The sequence below is a fragment of the Eubalaena glacialis genome, chromosome X, assembly GCF_028564815.1.
Source record: "Eubalaena glacialis isolate mEubGla1 chromosome X, mEubGla1.1.hap2.+ XY, whole genome shotgun sequence".
NCBI lineage: Eukaryota > Metazoa > Chordata > Mammalia > Artiodactyla > Balaenidae > Eubalaena > Eubalaena glacialis.
In genome coordinates, this window is record NC_083736.1 from 43,330,240 (window position 1) to 43,347,947 (window position 17,708).

Below are 17,708 nucleotides of genomic sequence, written 5' to 3' on the forward strand. Positions count from 1 at the left end.
TCTGTAAAGGTTTTAATTTCTCCATCAAATCTGAATGAGATCCTTGCTGGGTAGAGTAATCTTGGTTGTAGGTTTTTCTCCTTCATCACTTTAAGTATATCCTGCCACTCCCTTCTGGCTTGCAGAGTTTCTGCTGAAAGTTCAGCTGTTAACCTTATGGGGATTCCCTTGTGTGTTATTTGTTGTTTTTCCCTTGCTGCTTTTAATATGTTTTCTTTATATTTAATTTTTGACAGTTTGATTAATATGTGTCTTGGCGTGTTTCTCCTTGGATTTATCCTGTATGGGACTCTCTGTGCTTCCAGGACTTGATTAACTATTTCCTTTCCCATATTAGGGAAGTTTTCAACTATAATCTCTTCAAATATTTTCTCAGTCCCCTCTTTTTCTCTTCTTCTTCTGGGACCCCTATAATTCGAATGTTGGTGCGTTTAATGTTGTCCCAGAGGTCTCTGAGACTGTCCTCAGTTCTTTTCATTCTTTTTTCTTTATTCTGCTCTGCAGTAGTTATTTCCACTATTTTATCTTCCAGGTCACTTATCCGTTCTTCTGCCTCAGTTATTCTGCTATTGATCCGGTCTAGAGTATTTTTAATTTCATTTATTGTGTTTTTCATCGTTGCTTGGTTCCTCTTTAGTTCTTCTACTTCCTTGTTAAATGTTTCTTGCATTTTGTCTATTCTATTTCCAAGATTTTGGATCATCTTTACTATCATTATTCTGAATTCTTTTTCAGGTAGACTGCCTATTTCCTCTTCATTTGTTAGGTCTGGTGTGTTTTGACCCTGCTCCTTCATCTGCTGTGTGTTTTTCTGTCTTCTCATTTTGCTTATCTTACTGTGTTTGGGGTCTCCTTTTCACAGACTGTAGGTTCGTAGTTCCCTTTGTTTTTGGTATCTGTCCCCAGTGGCTAAGGTTGGTTCAGTGGGTTGTGTAGGCTTCCTGGTGGAGGGGACTAGTGCCTGTGTTCTGGTGGATGAGGCTGGATCTTGTCTTTCTGGTGGGCACATCCACGTCTGGTGGCGTGTTTTGGGATGTCTGTGGCCTTATTATGATTTTAGGCAGCCTCTCTGCTAATGGATGGGGCTGTGTTCCTGTCTTGCTAGTTGTTTGGCATAGGGTGTCCAGCACTGTAGCTTGCTGGTCGTTGAGTGAAGCTGGGTCTTGATGTTGAGATGGAGATCTCTGAGAGATTTTCGCCGTTTGGTATTATGTGGAGCTGGGAGGTCTCTTGTGCACCAGTGTCCTGAAGTTGGCTCTCCCACCTCAGAGGCACAGCCCTGATGCCTGGCTGGAGCACCAAGAGCCTTTCATCCACACGGCTCACAATAAAAGGGAGAAAAAATAGAAAGAAAGAAAGAAAGAGGATAAAATAAAATAAAGCTATTATAATAAAAAATAAGAAAAAATTATTAAGAAAAAATTTATTAAGAAAAAATTTTTTTTTAATTTTTAAAAATAAATTTATTTTTTTATAATAAAAATAAGAAAAAATTATTAAGTAACAAATTTATTAAGAAAAAATTTTTTATTTTTTTAAAATAAAAAATATGAAAAAACTTATTAAGAAAAATTTTTTTTAATTTTTAAAAATAGAAAATAAGGAAAAAATTATTATGAAAAAAAATTTTTTAAGTACAAAAAAAAAAAAAAACAACGGACAGACCAAACCCTAGGACAAATGGTGAAAGCAAAGCTATACAGACAAAATCTCACCCAGAACCATACACATATACACTCACAAAAAAAGGAAAAGGGGAAAAATTAATATATCCTGCTCCCAAAGTCCACCTCCTGAATTTGGGATGATTCGTTGTCTATTCAGGTATTCCACAGATGTAGGTACATCAAGTTGTTTGTGGAGCTTTAATCCGCTGTTTCTGAGGCTGCTGGGAGAGATTTCCCTTTCTCTTCTTTGTTCATACAGCTCCCGGGGTTCAGCTTTGGATTTGGACCCGCCTCTGCATGTAGGTCGCCTGAGGGCGTCTGTTCCCCGCCCAGACAGAACGGGGTTAAAGGAGCAGCTGCTTCGGGGGCTCTGGCTCACTCAGGCCGGGGGGAGGGAGGGGTACGGATGCGGGGCGAGCCTGCGGCGGCAGAGGCTGGCGTGACGTTGCACCAGCCTGAGGCGCGCCGTGCGTTTTCCCGGGGAAGTTGTCCCCGGATCACGGCACCCTGGCCCTGGCGGGCTGCACAGGCTCCCGGGAGGGGCGGTGTGGATAGTGACCTGTGCTCACACACAGGCTTCTTGGTGGCGGCAGCAGCAGCCTTAGCGTCTCATGCTCGTCTCTGGGGTCCGCGCTGATAGCCGCGGCGCCTCTGGAGCTCGTTTAGGCAGCGCTCTGAATCCCCTCTCCTTGTGCACCGTGAAACAAAGAGGCAAGAAAAAGTCTCTTGCCTCTTCGGCAGCTGCAGACTTTTTCCCGGACTCCCTCCCGGCTAGCTGTGGTGCGCTAACCCCTTCAGGCTGTGTTCACGCCGCCAACCCCAGTCCTCTCCCTGCGATCCGACCGAAGCCCGAGCCTCAGCTCCCAGCCACACCCCCCCCGCCCTCCCCCCCGCCCCGGCGGGTGAGCAGACAAGCATCTCGGGCTGGTGAGTGCTGCTCGGCACCGAGCCTCTGTGCGGGAATCTCTCCGCTTTGCCCTCTGCACCCCTGTGGCTGCGCTCTCCTCCGTGGCTCTGAAGCTTCCCCCCTCCGCCACCCGCAGTCTCTGCCCACGAAGGGGCTTCCTAGTGTGTGGAAACCTTTCCTCCTTCACAGCTCCCTCCCACTGGTGCAGGTCCCGTCCCTATTCTTTTGTCTCTGTTATTTCTTTTTTCTTTTGCCCTACCCAAGTATGTGGGGAGTTTCTTGCCTTTTGGGAGGTCTGACGTCTTCTGCCAGCGTTCAGTGGGTGTTCTGTAGTAGCAGTTCCACGTGTAGATGTATTTCTAATGTATCTGTGGGAAGGAAGGTGATCTCCGCCTCTTACTCTTCCGCCATCTTGGCCAAACCCCCCCCCAATTCTTTTTAAATTGAATGTAACACTGATCCAAACTTACCAAAAGTAGGGGAAAAAAAGTGGGAAGGTAACTAACTACAAATTTCATTTATGCATATCACTTCATAAATCATACATGAAACAATGTGAAAAACACTACAGAACAAAAGAATAATCCAGCATAAACAAGTGGGAGTTTTTTTTCTAGGGATGCCAGGAGAGTCAGATGGAAGGAAATCTATTACTGTAAATCATTATACTGATTGATATTAGGAGAAAATTCGATTATCTCCCAGATGTAAAACATATGTGATAAAAAAACCAATGATCAGGACTTCCCTGGTGGTGCAGTGGTTGAGAATCCGCCTGCCAATGCAGGGAACATGGGTTCGAACCCTGGTCCAGGAAGATCCCACATGCCGCGGAGCAACTGAGCCAGTGTGCCACAACTACTGAGCCTGCGCTCTAGAGCCCGTGAGCCACAACTACTGAGCCCACGAAGCCACAACTACTGAAGCCTGCACGCCTAGAGCCCGTGCTCCGCAATAAGAGAAGCCACCGCAATTAGAAGCCTGCGCTCTGAAACAGAGTAGCCCCGCCCCCGCTCACAGCAACTAGAGAAAGCCTGAGCAGCAGCGAAGACCCAACGCAGCCAAAGATAAATAAATAAATAAATAAATAAATAAATAAATAAATAAAATAAAACTCAGGGGAAAACATAGAGGTTAAAAAAAAAAACCAATGATCATTCCAAATAAAAACTCATAATACACTAAGAATTGTTGCCTATTTCTTTAACTTGATAAAACCAATAATCAGCATCATATTAAGGGTGGGACCACAAAAGCTGTTCCATTAAAGTCAGGAAAAAGATGAAATTGGTCCCTGTCAGGACCTGACATGTCCTAGTTAGCCAATGATGGTTAAGAAATTAGAGACTGAAACTAGAGGAACAAATATTGGACTGGAAAAAATATATAACTTTTTTGAAAAGATAGGTGCCCTGCACATACCAAAACTCTGTGAAAATGAAGAATGTGAAAAACAATAAATGTAAAAAGCTAAAAGAAAATTTAGAATGATAATTATATAAATTTGGGGACAGGGGGTCTTGCCATGTTATTCTTTATAAAGGAAAAGATGGCCATATCTCAACTAGGAGTACTTATAATATGGCAAAAGAAGCCAAGGAAATAATAAAACTATATCAGTGACCTGACACAATTCCAATCATTCATCCCACAGATCTCTAATCACTCACCCCAGAGACCCCCTTCACTAACCTCACATAGTCTCCATCACGCACCCCATAGACTCCATTACTGACCCCACAGATCTCCATAACTTGGCTTACTGAACCCCAGCCTCTCATCACTAACCCAAGGGGTCATTCCTGATAAAATCCAGTATCTAGGTGAGTTCTTGTAACAAAGACCCCTTCTGCTGCTTTTTATCTGTCCCCTTCTCTCAATCCTCACCTATTTGCCACCACTGTGCATCCTCATTAGCAGCTGTGAAGTCAGTTTCCCATGGCCAACAAGGGCGCCTTTGTGACCGCAGGGATTTTGCTCCTGGGGGCTCTTCAGTTGCCGCGGGCACTCAGTGGTGTTCCCCACAGCGTTGTGTTCCCAGCGAGTGGCAGATTGGATCTGTCCCTCTGGCAGAGGAGCTGGCCTCTCTCTGGTGGCCTGTCCTTGTACCCTTGGGATGGGACATCAGGAAGTGGGTCAGCTTTTAGGAGTTTTGGAACTGCCTCGCAGACTGTAAATTTGGAGAAATCTCTCTTCCTGTTTATATAGTTAAATATAGATATAAAAACATAACATTACATAGATTAAATTAATCACATAGATATTGCATAAAGATGTTTTAGCTATGTGATTTATGTAAGGTGTAAAAATAGTTTTCATGAAAATTGTTGAAACTTGTGCTGGTTATATGACAGGTCACTGTACTTTTTAATTACCTTTTGTCCATGTTTAAGTTTCTATAATAAAACTTAAAAAAAAAATCATTATTTTGGGACTTCCCTGGTGCACAGTGGTTAAGAATCCGCCTGCCAATGCAGGGGACACGGGTTCAAGCGCTGGTCTGGGAAGAACCCACATGCCGTGGAGCAACTAAGCCCACGTGTCACAACTACTGAGCCTGCGCTCTAGAGCCCGGGAGCCACAACTACTACTGAAACCCTTGTGCCTAGAGTCCGCGCTCTGCAACAAGAGAAGCCACCACAATGAGAAGCCCGCGCACTGCATTGAAGAGTGGCCCCCCGCCCCACCACCCCGCTCACCACAACTAGAGAAAGCCCACGTGCAGCAACAAAGATCCAATGCAGCCATAAATAAATAAATAAAAATCATTATTTTGAGAACTGTAATGATAATAAACATGCCTCTGTCACTCAAAGCAAGTTCATGTGCTCTGTGCACAGTGAGGCCAAACAAACTGAAAAGTTAGAGTTTGGAGCAGAGAAAGATTTATTGCAGGCCAAGCAAGGAGAATGGGTGGCTCATGATCAAAAAACCCAAAGTCCCCAATGGTTTTTGGGGAGAAGTTTTTAATAGGTAAAATTTGGGGTGAGGGCTGCAGGGTGTGTGACTTTCTTGTGATTGGTTGGTGGTGAGGTAACAGGGTGGTGCTCCGGAGATCTTGTGCTCAGCCTGAAGTTACCATCCTCCACCTGGTTGGGGGCCTTAGTTCCTGAGGAAGAACTCAAAGATATTGTTATGTATATTCCTTGAGCAGGAACCAGGACCCTGCTTTAATCACTACACTATTGTTTCTTGACTGCTCCTCCTTTGTTTCTGCATTCCCTCTCTTCCATAATTAGTAACTGTTTGAATTTGCCCTTTGGAACTCAGGGAAGGTGTAGGAGGCTGAGTGAAGCCTATTTCCTGCAAACAAGAAACTGGGGAAATGGAAAGGATTTGTACCCTGGAGGGCCCCACAGGTTCCTGCTCAGTTTCACCTCTTCTCCCTGCTTTTTAAATTGTACTTTTTAATATGTATTTTTCCCCCTTTTCATCCTTACTTTTAGTCCAACTCCAGGCACACTCCTTAAAGCATTGTGTCCTTTATGTCTAGTGACATATAGAATATATATTTCACCATCAGTTAATATTCGTAAGTACATAGGGTGAATTGAAACCGCACAGTTCAGATGGGATTTGAACCCAGCCAAAACTCAGATTGGGACTCGAACCCACTGTCTCTTAATTGAAATCACTCACCTGGTCTCAGGACTTAATCAAGCTCAGGTTCTTTATGTCTCGTCAGAGAAAGAATTCAGTGAGAGACAAAGTGATAGGTAAGAAGCGTATTTACTTAGAGAGATACACATTCCATAGACAGAATGCGGTCCGTCTCAAAAGGCAAGAGCATCCCCAAAATAAGGGGTGGTTAGTTTTTATGGGCTGGGTAATTTCATAGACAAATGAGTAGGAGGATTATTCCAACTATTTTGGGGAAGGGGGTGGGGATTTCCAGGATTTGGCCACCACCTACTTTTTGGCCTTGGAACTGTCATGGCGCTGGTAGGTGTGTTATTTAGCATATGCTAATGTATTACAATGAGTGTATAATGAGGCTCAAGGTCTACTGGAAGTTGAATCTTTTGCCATCTTGGACCTAATCGGTTCTAATCAGTTTATGTTGTACCTTCAATGACTATGTCATTCTTTTAAAGGTTGTGCCTTGCCCCCTTCCCTCCTGTTTCAGAATCAGCCACTATATTTCACCATTATGCAACTAAATCCTCTTATGACCACTAAATGTCTTCATCTTAAGATTCAGAAAGATGCCCATATATCTAAATATCTATATCTAGATATAAAAGTTATTCTATATATTTCCATATGTGTATATTCATATCTATTTTATTTATAACAAATACATTTGTGTTACACACACATATATGTATATATATGTGTGTGCATATATATATGTATTTTATATATATATATAAAATTGAAACCGAGCAGAACCCTATGGGGCCCTCCTGGGCACAAAAGCCTTTCTGTGTTCCCCATTTTCTCATTTGTAGGAAATAGGCTTTATTCCACCACCTCCCTTACCTTCCCTGAGTGTCAGATTGTTACCAAGGCTCTTGCTCCGTAATCATACCCCTGCCCCTCCCTTGAATGGAAACCAATTGCTCTTATCTAAGTTTCAAGAGGAAGCTACAAAGAGAAAAACAACTGTTTAGAACCAACTAGGCCCAAGATGGCAGATTTGACTTCTAGTAGGCCTTGAGCCTCACTATATGTTCATTGTAACACAATAGCAGGCTAAATGACAAACCCACCAGTGCCATGACAGTTGACAATTGCCATGACAACAATCAGAAAAGCCCATACAAGGACTGAAAAGGAGTATTGCCTCAGTTCCTGTCCAAACCACACCCCTGTTCTCAGATAAGTCACGAATATTCCTCCCTCTTTCCAATTCTCTCCCTTTTACCTCAACCCTCCTATATATATGGTGTCTCCACCCAAATTGGGTTGAGAAGTTGATTTGCAAACTAGGTTTCTGCTTCTCCATTCTTTGGCCATTGAATAAAGCCTGTGCTGTTCCAGTCTCAGCATCAGTTTCATGATTGGCTGTGCGAATCTGATCGGAAAAAGAATCTCCCTGGCCCAGACAAGGCATCTCGGCTGGGGCTAGGACTCTGGTGCGGGTCTGGTCGACCAGTTCGGTAATGAGATCCCACAGGTTAAGGGCTCAGTCCTGCAAGACTACCCTCTTCCCCCCAATTCAGATGCCAGATTGTCACCTATACTTCTGACCAGTTTCCATGAAGCAGAAATTTGATTAATTCACAGAACTCAGAGAAACATTTTACTTACTATATTACAGGTTTATTATAAAAGAATATAACCTAGGAACAGCCAGATGGAAGAGATGCATAGGGCAAGATGTCTGGGAAGGGGGGGCGGAGCTTCCATGCCCTCTCTAGGTGCACCACTCTCCCCACATCTTCACATGTTCACCAAACTGGAAGCTTTTTATTTCCCCTTCTTACCTGAAGGATAGTTTCACTAGATAAAGAATTTGCACTTGACAACTCTTTTCTCTCAGTACTTTAAAAAATATTATGTCACTAGTGAGAAATCTACTGTCATTTTTTTCAGTCTTTTTCTTTTTTGCATTTAAAAAAATTGAGATATAATTGACATATAACATTGTGTAAGTTTAAGGTGTACAATGTGTTGATTTGATGTGTTTATATACTGCAAAATGATTATCACCATATTATTAGCTAACACCTCTATCCTGTCACAAATTACAGTTTCTTTTTTGTGGTGAGAACAATTAAGATTTGCTCTCTAGGCAACTTTCAAGTATATGATACATTATCACTAGCTATATTCACCATGCTATGTATTAGATCTCCTTTATTTATCTACTACTTGCAAGTTTGTACCCTTAAACAGTATCTCTGCAATTTCCCCACCCAATCTGCTGTCATTTAAATTGGTGTTCCCCTAGAGATAATACTTTATTTCTCTCTGGCTGCTAAAAGGGAGCAGATTTTGCCACCCCAAACATGCCTCTTCAGCATATTATTATTTATTTTTTTAATTAATTAATTACTTTAAAATTTATTTTTGGCTGCATTGGGTCTTCGTTGCTGCGTGCAGGCTTTTCTCTAGTTGCGGCGAGTGGGGACTACTCTGGTTGTGGTGCGCGGGCTTCTCATTGCAGTGGCTTCTCTTGTTGCGGAGCATGGGCTCTAGGTGCACGGGCTTCCATAGTTGTGGCACATGGGCTCAGGAGTTGTGGCTTGAGGCCTCTAGAGCGCAGGCTCAGTAGTTGTGGTGCACAGGCTTAGTTGCTCTGCAGCATGTGGGATCTTCCCGGACCAGGGCTCGAACCCGTGTCCCCTGCACTGGCAGGTGGATTTGTAACCACTGAGCCACCAGGGAAGCCCTGGCATATTATTTTAAGCTGGTTATTTTTAAAAAGACAGCAGCCCTGAGAGAAGCTCTGAAAACTGAGTAGAAGTTACCCTTTTGTAAGAGACCTTTACATTTATAAGGGAAATCTCCATTTGTTAGGTGTCTCCCTTCTGTACCAGGAAGAGAAAGATGATTTTAAATCTCTAGAACTTCTTATCAATGGAGAAGGCAACAACTTAAATCTACATAACAACCTTACCCCTGTTTACTGTGCTTTTCCTGGTCACCTCCCATAACTGACTCCCCTCCCACCCCCTCCAACATTTTCTTCCACCTTTAACTGGAAGATAGTATTTAAGGTGATGGCTTTGGCCATTTCAGAGAGTTACTCAGTTTTCCTGGGTATCTCCCATGTATACAGAAGGTATACATGTTATTAAACTTTTGTTTGTTTTTCTCCTGTTAATCTGTCTTATGTCAATTTAATTATTAGACCAAAGAACCTAGAGGAAAGAAGGGAAAATTAGCCCACCCCTTCACTGTTTTCAAGTTATTTTCATTGTCTTAGTTTTCAAAAGTTTAATTATGATATATACGTATTTTAAATTGTATTTATTTATTTATTTATTTGGCTGCATTGGGTCTTAGTTGTGGCATGTGGTATCTTTCATTGTGGTGAGTGGGTTCCAGAGCGTGCAGGCTCAGTAGTTGCAGTGAGTGGGCTCAGTAATTGTGGCACATGGGCTTAGTTGCCCCACAGCATGTGGGATCTTAGTTCCCCGACCAAGGATCGAACCCGTGACCCCTGCATTGCAAGATGAATTCTTAACCACTGGACCACCAGGGAAGTCCCCCTAATTATGATATATTTTGACATGAATTTCTTTGGGTTCATCATATTGAGATTCCCTCAGCTTCTTGGATCTGTAGGTTTGTGTCTTTTGCCAAATTTGGAACATTTCATTAATTATTCAAATACTCATTTGGTCTCAGGGTCTTTCTCTTATCTTCCTGGGAATTCCATGATATGAATGCTGGGCTTTTTGTTATTGTCTTACAGGTCTATGAGACTCTGTTTAATATTTTCTGTCAATTTTCTCTCTGTTGTTCAGATTGGGTAAGTTCTATTGATCTGTCTTCAAGTTTACTGATTCTACCTTCTGTCATCTCTACTCTACTAGTGAGCCCATCCAGTGAGGTTTTCATTTCTGTCATTGCCCTTTTTGGTTCTATAATATCCATTTGGGGTTTTAAAAAAATAACTTCTTTGCTGAGATTCTTCTCATTTTTCATTTGTTCCAAGAGAATTTGTAGAGTTTGTAATTGATTGTTGAAACATTTTTATATTGGGTGTTTTACAATCTTGTCAGATAATTTGAACATGTGAGTCATCTCAGTGTTGGCATCCATTGATTGTCTTTTCTCATTCAAGTTGTTATTTACTTGGTTCTTGATGTGGCAAATGATTTTCTATTGTATTCCAGGCCTTTGTCTATGATGTTAGGAGACTATGGGTCCTATGAAAATCTTTCATTTTAGCAGCCAGTCACCCTGTTTAGGTTTGGCATGAAAGTTTCGGCCTAATTTTGGTGCTGTGGTTCCAATGGCAGTTTAATTTTCTGAGCCTTTGTGGTGTTATTTTTATCTGCTTGGACTATCTGGTGCCTCTGGGGCTCTCACTTGCCTTTGCAGGTGCTGCTTAAGGGTGAGAAGGATTTCTACAGGCCAGGCCTCTGGGTGTTCCTCAGTGGTAGAGGGATGTGATGAGCTCCACTGACCAGTGCCTTCTGGCTGCCCAGGTGTCTCTGTGCAGCCAGAAGGGGAATCTCAGGTCAAAGTGGCATCCTGGGTCAGGATGATTGCTGTGGCTAGGTCCCTCTTGCTGGTTCTGCCCCTCTTGCCTGCCTGGTGACTCTGGACAGGGGAGAGGTTTTCCAAGTCTGGTCGACTGGTTGGATCCTTCTTTCTAGTTTCACCCACCAGCGTCATGTTTCCTGTTGGGAGAAGGGAATCTCAGGTCTCTTGGGCCTTCAAGGTAAAAGAAGTTTCCAGCCTGGCCTCTTGCTGTGGCTGCATCTCTCCAGCAGTTCCCCCCTGCCTGGTTCTTTCAACTTGACCACCATCAATGGCATATTGCCTAGAATTGTGCCATTTGATATTGAAGACACCAGCCACGTGTGGCTACTGAGCACTTGAAATGAGGCTAATGAGACTGAGAATTGATTTAAAATTTTATTCATTTTAATTAACTAAAAATTTAAAATACTCAAGTGGAAGATCCAGTGCTTCAGTAAAATGCAATACAATTTTGGATTAAAAGATCTGAAATGATGTCCTGTCCCCATTGACCACATATTGAGAGTCACAACCCTTCCCTGGCAAATCTTTCAAATACCTAGCTGCCATCTGAAAGAAAAACTGTTCTAAATGTAATGTTATACATTTTGGTAATATTAGACATTTCTTCTGTTAAAAAAAATACTCAATTCAGTTATTGGAAAACTTTTAAAGTATGTTTGAAACAACCTGTGAATATTAATCTACATTTTCTTTTTAAAAAAAGATTATTTATTTATTTGGCTATGCCGGGTTTTAGTTGCGGCATGTGGGACCTAGTTCCCTGATCAGGGATCGAACCCGGGCCCCTTGCATTGGAAGTACGGAGTCTTAACCACTGGACCACCAGGGAAGTCCCTAATCTACATTTTCATCTGTAAATTTTATGAAGTCTACATATAAATCAAGTATTTCTGATGAAAATTCAGCATTCAAATTGAGATGTGTTGTAAGTGTAAAATACACATCTGATTTCACAGGCTTACTACAACAAAAAGAATGCCAAATATCTCATTAATAATTTAAAAAATTGATTACATGTTGAAATGATAATGTTTTGGATATGTAGTTTAAATATATTATTAAAGTTAATTTCATTTGTTTCTTTTTCTTTAATGTGTCATCTGTCTGCAGCACCTCATGCTAAGTTTCCTCCTCCTTTTCCACCTGTGTTGGAAATTGAGGCTGATGCTCTGTTTGTTTGTTTGTTTGTTTTAGTTTGGTTTTTTGGCCACGCTGAGCGGCTTGCAGGATCCTAGTTCCCTGACCAGGGATTGAACCCGGGACACGGCAGTGAAAGCACCAAGTCCTAAACGCTGGACCACCAGGGTAATCCCCAGGCTGCTGCTCTGTGTCAAAGTGATTTAGATTCTCCAGGCAGGAGTAAGAAGTTTCATTCTTTTTTTTTTTTAACACCTTTATTGGAGTATAATTGCTTTACAATGGTGTGTTAGTTTCTGCTTTATAACAAAGTGAATCAGCTATACATACACATACAATTTGGAACAGCAAAGTTATTTCTACATAGTAACAGAGATGTTCACATTTCATTAGTCAGGGAGACTAAAGTCTGCCTCCCACACAGAGCCATTGGCCAGCTGCACCACCTGCCCAAAGCAACCTCAAGCCTTTGCTCCCACACACTTCCACTTCCCTCACACAGCTGTGTCATCTATCTGCACCCCTGCAGGCTATGCACTGCCCCCTCCCTGCACTGGACAATGAGGACCTCACTGATTTACAGACCAGGAAGCCTCATATACCTAGGGAGGCCAGAGCCCCATTCTTATTCAGCCATTGGTTAACTGTGCCTTTTGTCTACAGCCTCTCAGGTGCCACTTTGGCTGCCTTCTTTCACATGGCCGTGGGGGTTACTACCTAGCATCAGTTTACTATAGGCTGAAGAAGCTAAAGCCCAATTTCTGCAGTCATTGGCTAACTATTTGTCTGTAGCAACTCAGGCTAGACCCTTCCTCTCTCACTCTGCACATAGCAACAGGGGCTTCTCCCTAGTAACAGGCTGCTGCTTCATCCCACTGGCCACCAGAAACTAGATCCCACCTTTCGTACACAGTCATTGGCCAGCTGTACCATCTATCTACAACCCCTCAGACTTGGTCTAGACAAGAGAGCTCAAATTGCTGGCTTCCATTAACTCTTCCACCACCACTGCTCATATGGTAGGACCTTGAATTTGGTCATTTGTTATCTGACCAACCATCAACGACTCTCTTGTCAAAATCTAAAATCCAGGCTCCTTTAATAACATTTCTACTACCTTTGGACCAAATTCCAACCCTATCAGTATTGCTCTAGTCTGACCTGTAATCTACAGCTCTGATAATTCTTCCACCATCAATGCCTTTCTCGTATCTTTTAGCATTCAGCCTTTAATTAACTATTCCTCCATCAATGTCTCTTTGATCTGGAGCTTGAATCCTGGCCTGTTAATTTTTCCACCATCAATGCATACTAGGACTGATCTCAAACTCGACATCTGTGAACCTTCCAACATTAATGACCTTGATAAAGTCCATCTGATAAAGACCACAAGGGTCACATCCATAGTTGGACAGAAATGGGTTTTTTTTTAAACAAGTTTTTTAAAAATTTATTTATTTATTTATTTTCAGCTGCGTTGGGTCTTCGTTGCTGCGTGTGCGCTTTCTCTAGTTGCGGCAAGCAGGGGCTACTCTTCGTTGCAGTGCGCGAGCTTCACATTGCAGTAGCTTCTCCTGTTGTGGAGCACGGGCTCTAGGCTCACGGGCTTCAGTAGTTGTGGCACGTGGGCTCAGCAGTTGTGGCTTGCGGGCTCTAGAGGGCAGGCTTGGTAGTTGTGGCACACGGGTTTAGTTGTTCCGCGGCGTGTGGGATCTTCCCGGACCTGGGCTCGAACCCATGTCCCCTGCATTGGTAGGTGGATTCTTAACCACTGTGCCACCAGGGGAGCCCAGAAATGGGTTTTAACTTGCTGCAGCAAGGGAGACCACACACCGTAGGAATTGTGGAGGATCTAACTTAGGGTGGCCAACTTGTTTTAGTTTTGCCTGGGACTTTCCTGATTTTAGCACTGAAGTTCCCTTGTTCCAATAAACCCCTCAGTCCTGGGCAAACAGGTATGGTTGATCACCCTAGTCTCACCAAACAAAGGAAGAAATAGAATTATGGTAAGTCCCCTACATACGAACAAGTTCCATTCTGAGAGCGCGTTTGTAAGTCCAATTTGTTCGTAAGCCCAACAAAGTTAGCCTAGGTACCCAACTAACACAATTGGCTATATAGGACAGTACTGTAATAGCTTTATAATACTTCTCACACAAATAATACATAAAAAACAAACACAACAAATAAAGAAAACATTTTTAATCTTACAGTACAGTACCTTGAAAAGTACAGTAGTACAGTACAACAGCTGGCATACAGGGGCTGGCATCAAGTGAACAGCAAGAAGAGTTACTGACTGGAGGAGGGAGAGGATGTGGGAGATGGTATAGCTGAAGGATCGTCAGCAATGGGAGACGGAGGGCAAGCTGCAATTTCACTCACGCCTGACACTGATGGCACAGGTTCTGGTTCCTTGCTGGATTCAGTTCTATCTAGCCTCTTTTCTCGTCATAGATGGCATGGTAGCACTGGATTGCATTCTGAACGGCTGCTGCAACCTTCGTGTACCATTCTACGTTCGGGTCCTGTGCCTCAAAAACTAACAGTGCCTCCTCAAATAAAGAAAATCCCCTTGCCATTTCCTGCGTCGTGAATCTCTTCGGTTCTTCAGCAGTACCAGCTACATCACTGCTGCTTTTACACTTGCTTCTGGACATCCTGGGCTTGAAATAAAGATACTGTACTACTGTACTGTATACAGTATGGTACTGTAAAGTACATAAAAGCACAACCACTTATAGAGGATGCACACACATGACAATGTACACCAGACATGTGAGCTAATTTACGTGATTGGACATGTGAACGCACGTCAACATCTTCGAAAGTTCGCAACCTGAAGGTTGTATGTAGGGGACTTACTGTACTACAGGATGTTGGGGAAGAGTGGAGTTCAGTTAAAATTTAAATGAAGCAGTGTACTGATTAGCCCAAAGCAAAGTAGGTTGGTATGTAAAAGAGTCAATGTCAAGTCTGGACTGTGAGGTGGATCCAGGGTCCTTTTTATTTAGAAACGCTAAATTAAAAAAAGATGTGACATACTGTCTGCTAAGGTTTCCACTACAGATGCAAGAAAAAAGTGTCCTTATGCTTTCTGTCTGTCTGATTGTGGCAACCCAGATTGAATGGGGGAATACAGGGAAAAATTGCAACTGACAAATAACCTTGTGAACAGTAAAAGCCTCCTTTATTTCAAAGAAGAGTTTATAAGAACAGTATTGGAAAATTATTCCCCTACACCCTTGCCTTCTGATTTTACTTTTAAAAGCATAAGGGTTCAGTCTAAGCATGGTGGGGAGGGATAGTTAGTGAGTGTGGGACTGACATGTACACACTGCTATATTTAAAATGGATAACCAACAAGGACTACTGTATAGCACAGGGAACTCTGCTCAATGTTATGTGGCAGCCTGGATGGGAGGGGAGTTTGGGGGAGAACGGATATGTGTATATGCAAGGCGGAGTCCCTTTGCTGTGCACCTGAAACTGTCACAACATTGTTAATCGGCTATACTCCAATATAAAATAGAAAGTTAAAAAAATAGATGTGACATGTTTGCTTCAGATACCCCTTATTTGAAGCTCTAAACCTGGGTTGGAAATCGAGTCTGCTTCTCTGTGTCAAAGTGACTTGGATCCTCCAGGCAAGAGTGGGATGTTTTATTCTTACTGACATAATTTCAATTAACAAAGTTTCTGATAGTCTATGATTTTAGAGAACAAGTTTTCTGGGACTAGGGTAAGGCAAGAGAGACACTCACTTCAAAGTGCAAAATTTAAGGGGGCACCAAAAAACTCAGTAATCAAAACAAATAACATTTTAGTGCAATATTTTCAAAAGTCAAAATACAAGAACATTGATGATTGAATCATTAATAGAGAACATGAAGCCAGATCAGAAAAATGCAACATAGGTGTTGGTAGAGTTAAGAAAGGTTCAGGTTTGAGATCAGCTCAGAGAGGCATTGATGATAGAAGTAAACAGGGTCTAGGATTTGAGAGGTTGACCAGAAGTCACAACAATAATAAGTTTTGGCAATTTATGTCGAGGTGCGTGTGTTACAACAATATTCTCATATTTGCCATTCTGTCTTTCATCCAGTTCATAAATACTGCTGGGGAGACAGAGAAAATGGGATAATCTGAGAGGCTAACATTCTAGCTCTCCAGATTGTTGAGCTGAGGTCCAGAGAAAGGAAATGAATGTCCTCAGGGTACCCAGCAATCCATACTCAAGCTTAGCCAGGGTCTACCTGCTGGGTTGGAAACACCCTACGCAGGGAAAAGAGCTCTTTACCTCTTGTCAGAGTAGGCTCCCTGCAGGAGGGTATACTAGGACTAGGTTTTAAAGACTGTGTATAGGAGTTCAGAGGTGAAGAACACCCAGAATTCTCGTCTCTCCCAAGAGTCAGTAGCAGCTCCTGAATTTCCATATAAGAGAGGCTAACCTGGTTGACAGCAGGTGTTGGGGGCATGTCTTGGAGATGCATTTTCATCGAAAGTGTGCTTAAAATGTTTTCTAAATATTTTTCTATTGATAATTTGCTGAAAAACATTAGTTGTCCATATCAAAGGCTAGTATTATTATTCTTACCTACTATCATTTCAGTGGGGTAATGGAGATTGAGGGGGATTAAAGACCCCTCCATATATGTTCCACAGTCCGTCAAAAGGAGACTGTACCACCTTGACTCCGCCCCTGTCTTCTACAGTGGTATCGCCCAGCAGGGACTTTTCCCCCCTCTTCCCAGTGGTATCTCCCTTGAAGATCGGGACACAGCTCCCCTTCCCCCGGGTTGGGGTTTGGCACCTCTGCTTCTGTAAACTTTGCACAAACCTATAGAACTTGGTTCTAAAGACCAGCTTCTCCCGGAAGCTTGTCTTCAGAAAGTTTCTACCCATGAACGACACCCCCCCTCCGTCGCCTATGGAACAGCCCAGTGTACGGAATGGATGCTATGATGGCGGCCCTCATGGTGGAACGCCTCGGCGCAGCCATGTTCCTCGCTCGGCACCGCTGCTCATGGACAAAGTCTCTGCAGATCCATAACTGCACCTTGTTCAGAGTGAGTAGACCACAGTCGCACAGCTCTTGTGTGATCGTGTGCGAAATTAACAGCCCCAGAAGGGGCAGGTTCAGAGGTGAGGACAGGAAACGGAAGTGGCCCTCAGAGGCTGTTTAAGTCTTGTTGGCGCGCGGCACTAAAGCGAGTGCACGAGGGTTTGTGGCGTGATAGTCATCAGTGATTTTGAGGTGATGGCTTTGTTGGCTTTTGGGAATGACAGTTTGTGGGGTCAGTTGGTGGGGAATTAAAGAATCTGGTGAATGGGAGTGTATGCGGGTCAGGGAGGGATGGAGGCTTCTGAAGTAGTCAGTTCTTTTTTATATTACTTGCTGCATTTTGTTGTCAAGTCCTAATAGTGTGTGTGCTTTTAGATTTTTTCCTCAGTCTCCCCAGAGATTTGCTAATTTTATTAGCCTTTCCAAACTACCAACTTTTGGCTTTGTTGATCCTCTCTGATGTACCTTTGTTTTCTCTTTCCCTAATTCCTACTATCTGTGCTATTTTCTCTTTTATCTAACTTCTTTAATTGGTTGTTAATTCATTAATGTTCAGCCTTTCTTTGTTAAACGGCATTTGAAAACATGAATTTCCCTTTAAGAGTCTCTTTAGTTGCGTTCCACAAAATGTTATATACACCATCTTATTATTGAGCTTTGTGTTTAATTTTTCTTTTTTATTTATTTTTTACATTACTATAATGTTTTGGGAGGGCTGACATTTTAATTAAATTTTTTATCCAGGGGTATGGTATGTCTGTGTGAC